This window comes from Juglans microcarpa x Juglans regia, unplaced genomic scaffold (genome assembly GCF_004785595.1).
Source record: "Juglans microcarpa x Juglans regia isolate MS1-56 unplaced genomic scaffold, Jm3101_v1.0 JmScfU0066, whole genome shotgun sequence".
Lineage (NCBI taxonomy): Eukaryota > Viridiplantae > Streptophyta > Magnoliopsida > Fagales > Juglandaceae > Juglans > Juglans microcarpa x Juglans regia.
In genome coordinates, this window is record NW_024475810.1 from 17,167 (window position 1) to 26,686 (window position 9,520).

The window sequence follows — 9,520 nt, forward strand, 5'->3', positions numbered from 1 at the left end:
TTTATTCTGCATATGCATAAATTCCATATAAGGGAAAAATGTTTTTATGTCATGACTGGTGTAGACATGAGCAAGTTTTGTGTACTTTATTTCTGAACTATGTAAAAGAGCGAATATGAAAATCTGGAAGTTTTGTTTTGAACAAATGAGAATATTTTGTTTATGTTTATCTCGAACATGTGAAATGATCTGAAGCTTTTTAGTGTTTTGTTTTGATATGATGTGTCATCTGAGAATCTTGGCATGATGTTCTGATTTTGTATATGATTGTAACCGGATTTTCGATGAAATCTGTTCTGTTTCTGTTAAGGCCCAGCCACGGGTATAATGGTGGTTTATAACCCTACCAAGGAGGTGAAACATGGAAAATGGCCCAGCCACGGGTATAATGGTGGTTTATAGCCCTACCACGGGGGTGAAACATGGAATATGGCCCAACCACGGGTATAATGGTGGTTTATAACCCTACCACGGGGGTTAAACATGGTATTGTCCCGATGTGATATTAAATGAAGATAAGAATATAATGTTTCAGTTTAGAAATGCCAACGGATTTGTAACACCCCGTTCCCGAAAAGACATTTTAGAATTTTCGAGGAGCCAGTGTGCTACTACTAAACTTAAATATAAAAAAGTTTTTCCTTTTTAACAACGTGCCAGATACGAAAGAATTCCATAAAATAACAAATTTCAATAAATACTGAAAATTCAAAATAAAGTCTGCGGAAGCATTTATTAAAAAAAAATACAGAAGTCTTATGTGCTTATCAAAATAATTTATTTAAACCATAGAAATAATCATAGCAAAATCTGTCTAGGTCTCAGCCTTGTCTCCTGGAGTCAAGTCCTGTCCTGCAGTCTCATCTTCATAAATATCATCACCTGGGGGGGGGGGTTTAAAAACATGAAAAACAAACTAAAATGAGTCGAATACTCAATAAGCAACACATCATACAGTAAACATAAATAAACATAAGGTGTCTTGAAAAGCGTGCATATTCATAAATACATGCATAAAAATCATGAGCATGAACATTAACTGATCTTTCACTTATCATAGGCCATTACCCACTGTTGACCCCCGTGAGTTAGGGTTAGCGAATCTAAAAAGATTCCGATTCCGCCCGTGGCCGCGGGTTGTGGAATCCATACATAAGGAAGACAATACTGGGTGCACTACCAGCATGCACGACCTGGCAATGCAATATGCCCATAACATAGGTACCGTTTTCATATCATAACATAGGCCGTTACATATTTTATCAAATCATACTTGCATACTTGTCATTTCATAGATTTCAAAAGAAATCACATACATACTTGTCATATCGTATCATAGATTTCAAACGAAATCGCATTCTTTCATAAATGTCGTGATACGTGTTTCATCGCATAAAATCATGATTTTTTTATAAATAATTTTATGAATAGTCTTCACATAAAATCATGCATTTCATAAATAATTTTATGAATAATCTTTCACATAAAATCATGCATTTTATAAATAATTTTATGAATAATCTTCACATAAAATCATGTATTTTATAAATAATTTTATGAATAATCTTCACATAAAATCATGCATTTTATAAATAATTTTATGAATAATTTTCACATAAAATCACGCATTTCATAAATAATTTCATGAATAATCTTTCACATAAAATCATGACTTTTTCATAATTTTATCATATTTTGGGTACGTAAAAAGGGGTTTCCAATAAACGGCATACATGCATAATATCTTTTATAAAAAGACAAACAGCTCACTGTACATAAGCGTAAGGATATGATCATGCTACTTACCTTGCAATGCTAATCCACTATTTTTTTTGGCACGAAATCGGTCGCCTATAAAAAATAAACACGTATTTTGCATAAATTTCTAATTAAACAAGTCATTCTATTTAAAAACCTAACTACTAAAATAGTCTATATTTTCTAAACCTAAACACTTCCTGACACTAAAATAGCCTTACCCGTTAGTCTTAAATAAGCAAGTATATTTTTGGAAAAATAACATACTGTACATGGGTATTTTGGGAAAATAAAATAGAGGGGCATTTTTGTAATATAACTAACCTAAAGAAAAGAATGGTTTACGGGTTGCATGATCCGGTTTACGCGTGAAAGGAAATGCATGCAATCGGGTAGGGTGCAATGCTCACCGAGAGAGGAAGCTGATGCGCGGCGGCTCTGGGTGGCTGGGGAAGGACCGGAGACGCGACTGGGTTCTCTGGGCAGTGGTGGTATGACGCCGAGAGGAGGAGAGTGGGAGTTGACGCCGAGAGGAGGAGAGCGGGAGTTCAAACAAACCGTAAACAAACCGAGAGAAAGAGGGGGACGACGACAGTCGTGGCTTACCGGGACGGAGTGGGTGCCACTGGGTTGTGCTGGTCGGCGGTTTCTGTGTCGTCGGAGAGGGGGTTCGGCGCCTCTTGAGGTGGCTACTGTGGAGAAGGTGACTGCATGCTCTGTTTCGGACGTGCAAAAACAGTGGTGCGTCCGTGGCTGCTACGGCGTGCCTTGGCGGCTGAGGGTGATCCGATGTATTCTATGGTGGTCAGTGGTGGCGTCGGCGAGTTCTGTGGCTGAGGGTGGCGGGCTGTGGCTTACGGTCGAAGAGCTCAGTGCTCTGTTTTTTAGGGCTAAAACAGGGGAGGATGGCAGCGGGTTTATGGCTTTTTCCAGGGCGGGCCGTGCGGTGGTTCGGCTACTGGGCAACGAGGTGGCCAGAGGGAGGGGCTGCGACGTGGTTTGCTTGGCTTCGGCAAGGTGGTGCTGCGGTTTCCCGGTGGCGTGCAGTGGTTGTGTGTGGAGGAGAAGTGAACCAACGCGGCAGTGGGATTTACGGTGGAGGGAGAGGTGGTCTGCTGGACGAGCTTGAGGGAGATGGTGGAGCTTGTCTTCTCGGACGTGTGCTGCGGTTTGAGGGGAGGAGGTTTGTGGCAAGTGCTCTGTGTGCGTGAGTGTATAAATAAATACAGTGTCGTGCAAGCGGAGGAAAAGAAAGGAGCCGTGCATGCGTACGTTTGATGCGTGAGAGGAGGATTTACGGAGGAGAACTTGCGGCTTGCCATGCGTATGAATATATGTTTCAGAACCTAGAAGAAAACCCTAGAAAAAAAAAAAAAAGAGACGTGCATGTGTATGTGCATGTGAGTAGGTTGTTTGAAATTCAAAATAGAAGAAAAATCCGGCAAGAGGAGTTGTATTATGAAGAGGATTCAAGGGTTGGACAGAAATAATAATAGTAAAAAAAAAAATAATAATAATAATAATAATAATCATAATAATAATAATACTAATAGAGCCTTAATAAAATTATTCAAATTTTATCCCTAAAAAAAATATAGGGTCGGGTTGTTACAGGATTCTATTTTTGGAATAAGTTTATTTTTCTGAAAATTTCGCTCTAATGTTTTTGTAAAAATTTTGTTTCTGCATTCTGAAAGTAAATGTTTTGTTCGGCTTATCAAATGTTATAAATGCTCATGTTTATATGCTAGTATATGCTCTCTGCTTACTGAGTTGTTGATAACTCACCCCGTTAATCTTCATAATATTTCAGATGACATCGATGGCTCAGCTGAAAATCAGTACTAGAGTCTATGGAGAAGATTAGCATTGATTTGTTGTTGGGTATCTCATGATATTAGTGTTGGTGTTGGAGGTTAATTATCTTTCTTAAGTTTGCTTCAAAGGATTTAGACGGTTTATAGATACTTATGTTAATGTTATATTATTTCTAGTTGTTATTTGAGACACGAAGAAGAGTTGATTTTATTTGGGTTGTTGGATTGAATATTGGATAGATGAGTTTATTTGATTTATTTAATTGAAGTATATACGTTCAATTTGAGGTTTGGGAAAATGGATAAATTCTTGAATTTGGAAGTACTCTAGCCTTGTTAGAGTTGATTATCAGGTTTTATGAGTTAACTCTCCGGATCCTCGGGGTCGGGGTGTTACAACTACTGTTCGAACTTAAAATTTTTTCCGTTCGAACTATTTTCTGGGACGAATTTAAACCGTGACGAAAATTTTTTTTCGTTCGAACGTGTTCGAACGGTTTCCTTCAATTTCGTCCCAAAAGAAATTTTTTGGGACGAAATGGTGATTTTTGTCCGAAAATACCTTTTGGCACAGTGATATTGGAACGACTTTGGGACGAATTTTTTTCGTCCCAAAAATTTTTACGGGACGAAATTGGGGTCTTTTGGGACGAAAATTTTCGTCCCAAAAGACCCTTTCTTTTGTAGTGCCCAAACCTTTCAACTTTCTTATAACGTCTATCGTTTTGTACGTAATAGACAAGTATAATATCTATGGCCACCAACATGATTAGGATGATGATGCTAGTTAATTTGAAAGCATACAGTACTTGCAACTCCCCAATTACTCTCTACTACTTCTCACCATTATATTATATAAATGTAGAATACCTGATAATCTAGAGATGCGGAAAGATCACAATGCTTTCTCCAATCATCTAACTTCCTTTGCTGGAAAGGGGACTGCGCAGCCTCTTCCAACGTCTCAAACTTCTTGAAGTGGTCATGACATCGTCCCTTGTGACATCTAAATAGTGTAGCCATTAACTCATTCACAGTTCTCAAATCCTTGCTACGGCCAAAATCGAGGTCGAATTCATCCTAATGAGTGAATTAGATAAAAAATATGATATACAAATCTAGGTGAAAATATATACTCTCAAAGAAAACTCACCAGCACATGACTTCAAATGTGCTCCTTAATCTCATTCGGAACATCTCGCCATGAGCGCACATAAAATGGAGCATAAGCTCGAATTACTGTGCCAATATAGGAAGAAAGTGCTGCTGCACTATCATCTACTCCTCTAGTGGAATTATCAAGAATGGTGATATTGAGTTTTCTATGCCTTCTATTTTTTTCAAAAGAGATACCATGTGTATAGCCACGACCGCGACGAGCAGATGCATCAACTATATGATAATAGTATAATTATAGTTATATAGTTATTAAGACAAAAGTATTAACTATATAATTAATTATCAACGACATTTTCTTATTGCGTGTTAACTTGATCCCACCCAGATATTTCAATCCGATAATATCACGAATGATACCATAATTGTCAATATCATCTGTTCCATGACTCCCCTCGACCAACACACCAAAGTTTGAGTCTTTCTATTATGTTCACGGTTCAGAGTATCTATAACCTCAAACCGTGCATGTAGTGTATCAAAGTGCTCTATTTGAGGGACCACGGGCCAATGCATACAATTCAGGAAAAATTAATCTGGGATCACGAGCACGTTGTTCCAAAATCTAACAATTGAAAAAGTATATTTTTATTAAAAGTTACCTAGAGTTAAAAGTTTCAAAATGTAACATATATATAATTTTAGTTCATACATGTTGTTCAAACCATCTGGGAAATTCTTCCTCATGTCTTGCCTCTATATTCTTTACACCTTCTGTCATAAGTTTGTTCATGTGCTCATTGTATATAAGTGCAAAAGAAATATATTTTGAGTACAACCGTTATAGTTAAACTTCAAGAAACTAGAATTATTCGAAGCATGCAATGACATACCTGAGATAGTCATCAATCTCCCAACTCTCCATCAATTAAATCGTAACCCGTTTGTGCACCCAAGGGTCGTATATTCTGGGAAAACACTAATAGCTCACGAGGAAGTAGAGCAGCAAGATCAGCATTTCGCTCTTAACGATTAAATTGTGTCTCAACACCACGAAAATATAGAGAGGAAAATGTTAACCATTTATCGTGTACATAAGCCTCTGCTATTGATCCCTTAACTCTGGCTTTTTTCCCAATAGTGTGCCTCAGTTGACCCAAATATTTTTCAACTAGATACATCCAACAGAACTGCACCGGTCCAGCCAACAATACCTCTAGAGATAAATGTATTACTAAATGGACCATGACATCAAAAAATGAAGGTGGAAAGATATGCTCGAATTTATATAGTATAGTAGCAATGTCTTCTTCCAATTTTTGCAACGGAGGAGTTACGTGGCTTGCAACGGAGGCTGCGAGAGGTGTTGGGCGGCTTCGTGTGGCTAGGCACAGTGGCGAGGTTTGGACTGAGTTCACATGGGGTGGATGAACTGGGCAGCAACGACTTGGGGGTGCAGTTGGTCAAGGATCCTCGCTAGTGGCAACGCTTATTCTAGGGTTGAGGATGCTTAACCTAAATATAAGATATATATGGTAAAGAGATAAAACTAGAGAAAAAGGATGGTGGGACGTGCATGAAAAATGGAAAAATGGACGTAAACCGTGCGACGTAGTCTGTAAATTGCTTCCACGGGCCTGGGCTCTTAAGCCTAAAAAAAAAAAAATACTTGGCCCATATCTTGGATCTTGAATGGGATTAATGTATGGACTTTTTTCTTAAGTTTTGGGCCTCGACTCAACAAAATAATAATACACTTGTTCCATAAATTTTTCGAGTGACGATCCCCTTGCTACATTAAAAGATTTTAAACCTAATTATCAAACCTATTGAAAAATTATAATCCGCCAAAAAAATATTTTAGGCTCGAACTCTCTTCCACAAAATTTTACTCGCAATTCCAAATGGGCTTTCCATAATTACAAACCCAAGAATTTTGTAAAGTGGGCTTGGCTGGCCCGGGTGTTACAAGGAGAGGACGGCTTGGGAGGCTAGGCTCTAATGTTTAAGTTAGTAAATCTCTTTGGAAGCTTGTGAATAAAGAGAGTCTAGAGAGTTTCCTCATACCTCGGAGGCTACTATTTATACCTGGTTTCTTGGGGGACGGACGGGGGGGGGGGGGGGGAAGGGGATAGATTGTGCCTGTCCCTGTGGGACCCTTGTCCTTTTCACTATTCCATTGCTAGAGTCATTTAATGTGGAGTGGTCTCTACGATGGCGTCATTAATGCTTCGTGCAGTCTGGGTTGTGGCGCTATAAATGCGGCGTGGCGTTCCCGTTTGTTTCCTTCCGTAAGCTTCTTCAATTGTTCGTTGATGTCTCTCTGTCAGACGATTGAGGGTTCTCCTGGCTCCCTCTATTGCCTTGTGTGAGTCCCCATGGGTGGCCTGTTGTTGAGTTGCGTCAGGCCTCCCTGTCTTATCAACCATCATTGCCTTGTGCGAGTTCCCATGCTTTTCTTCTTCCATTTACTAGATAGATATTAGTGTGAAAGATTTGAGTTTCCCTTTCAGGTTTTCTTGTCTCGCTGGAGTCTTTTTGTGGTGAGGTTGAAGAAGATGAAGTCTGGTCAAAAGTCCCCAGAGTCATATGTGTCTGTCCCTTTTATCTTCTGACCCGTTTGCTTTATATCTCTTCTCTTGCTTTATTCAAATCATCCATTTTTCTTTATTGACATATTATTTTTCTCATGTCTGAAATACTGCGCTTCCTATGTGGTTGTCCCCTTTCCCTCCTTCCTTCCTTCCTTTCTCCTAATGGGTCTTCCCCCATGGACTTACATATTCATATTAATGATTTCCAACTAATTAGAAAAGATCATATATCCTCAACAATTATTCATTTAACTTGATGGTTTTATTACTCCTACAATTAAAAATCAGTACTTATTTCTCCAAAAACTGCGAGAATAAATAAATATTCATATTTTATTACCAAATACACCCCGACTAATCTTCATACAAGGCAAGCCCCTAGCCCATGCGGGGTACTACTAGCACGAGCCACCAAGGGGCTAGCTTTAAATAAACAAGCTTAATTAGAATTATACAAGCTTTAAAATACTTAAAAAAATAAAAATAAAAAAAACTTAAAAGTACTTAAGCGATAGAACAGAGCATGCAGATTCAACCCCTGTGAGGATTAACCCAACAGCACTAGATATGGTAATAGTACCGGCCAAATTCGTGCGAAATAAAGCACGTTTCAAGCTAGGGATGAGATTCCAGGGACTAATATAGAATTTGTTCAACTCTTCAGCCATCGTGTGATAATGAGAGTTTATTTTGATATAGAAACGTGTTTCGCCGGACAGCTTGTTGATCATTGAAGTTGCCACGACGCCATCCAGCCAATTATCGATGATCTGCTCTCGTACAAGTACATCCAAATCTTTGTCTGTTTTGATAAGGAAACTTAACATGGTATAGTAATCAGTAATATATGCCTCATCTTTATAAGGATAGTGATATTTCTCCAAGGCAATGAGGTTTCGAGCATAAATCTCCGTGGTATCGTCTAACTAAAAGCGTGGGACTTCCAGCACTCCCTCCACATATTTTAGTTCAAGAGGTGAGAGATTAGAGCTTGGTTTGCTCATCTTAAACTTCAATCCTACCTCATCCAGCTGGGTTGCACTGTACATTTCCTTCATCTTTTGAGACTCTCCTTTCGGTCGCCTTTCGCTAGGAGGCATGCAAAAGTTTCTAACCAAGTCAGTGAAGTGCAATATTTTTGTTGACGGAGAATATTGGGAAATTTGAACGTTGTAATATTCGAACTGGCGAAAGGTAAGCCCAATGAAGGGGTTGTTTTTTGAGCGAGATGGAAATGCAATGTCATATATTTTCTGCAGTAATAAAGAAAGGAAGCTGATTTTCAAGTAATATGAAGGTCCATCTGCATCCTATTGCACAAACACGGCTCTAATATTTCTTGGTCACTGTCGGTCCAGTTTAGCGTCTTGTTTTTCCAGAAATACTCGATAATGAAGCTGGCATCAAGCAGGATCATTTTCACAAAATCATCACTGTCAAGTGATATAGTCTCCGAATAACTTTCCCAAACACTTTCTTCCGCACCTTTTATAGTGCTTACTATATCTTCCAACTCTATTTCAGCTCTTTCCTTGAAACTCTTTAGATAATTCAATTTAAACCTTTTCATGGTTTGCAATTTTGGATTATTACGATGGAAAGGCCCAATTGATATTACCTGAGGAGTATAAGCTTCTTCGTTCGATTTGCGAATGTGATCTGAAACCTTGTAGATACAACAATGTTTAGATGTTGATGCTGGGAGTGTCTCTAAGTTTTTATCATACCTGCGATTTCTTTGGACAGCTTTTTAGCCCCATGTTCCTGATTGTTTTCAAAACTTGCTGATTGTCCTGCCATCTATATATCAAGTTGCTATTCTGAAACTTCCTGCTGACAAACACAAGATCCTCACTTTATATATATAGAGAGAGAGAGAGAGCTAGCTAGAACATGGATCGATCGATGTTCATAAAAGAATAAAAGAAATTAATGAAATAAACCTGAGAATAAAAGAACGAGCTAGCTAGAAGTACTCGTCCTGCAAGCTTTATGCGCATGCACTGAGATAAAGGACAAATTAAAGAGCTTTCCAAACTTTTGAAATGAAATGTAGATCTTTAATTCACCGTGTGACTCTTTAAAATAAAAGGGCTATATATAGACAAACAACTTCTCGCAAGCGCTCTGCCCGTCTTGTTGCCATATCTCCTTAAACGAGCTTGGTTGATCAGTAATGTATTCCGGGCCCGCCTCAATTAAATATCTGAGATGTATTTGAGATTTGCAACGTAG

General features: G+C 38.5%; 2 long non-coding RNA genes across 2 annotated transcripts; both read right to left on the reverse strand.

The window, feature by feature from the left end:
- Positions 1-714: 714 nt before the first annotated feature.
- LOC121245573 lies at positions 715-2,005 on the reverse strand. Its single transcript, XR_005936846.1, has 2 exons — positions 1,807-2,005; positions 715-882 (listed from the first exon to the last, which is right to left on the reverse strand). It is a non-coding gene; the product is annotated as an uncharacterized LOC121245573 (long non-coding RNA).
- A 5,595-nt stretch (positions 2,006-7,600) lies between these two features.
- On the reverse strand, positions 7,601-9,441 carry LOC121245574. The gene is made up of 2 exons (XR_005936847.1): positions 9,229-9,441; positions 7,601-9,115 (listed from the first exon to the last, which is right to left on the reverse strand). It is a non-coding gene; the product is annotated as an uncharacterized LOC121245574 (long non-coding RNA).
- Positions 9,442-9,520: the final 79 nt, after the last annotated feature.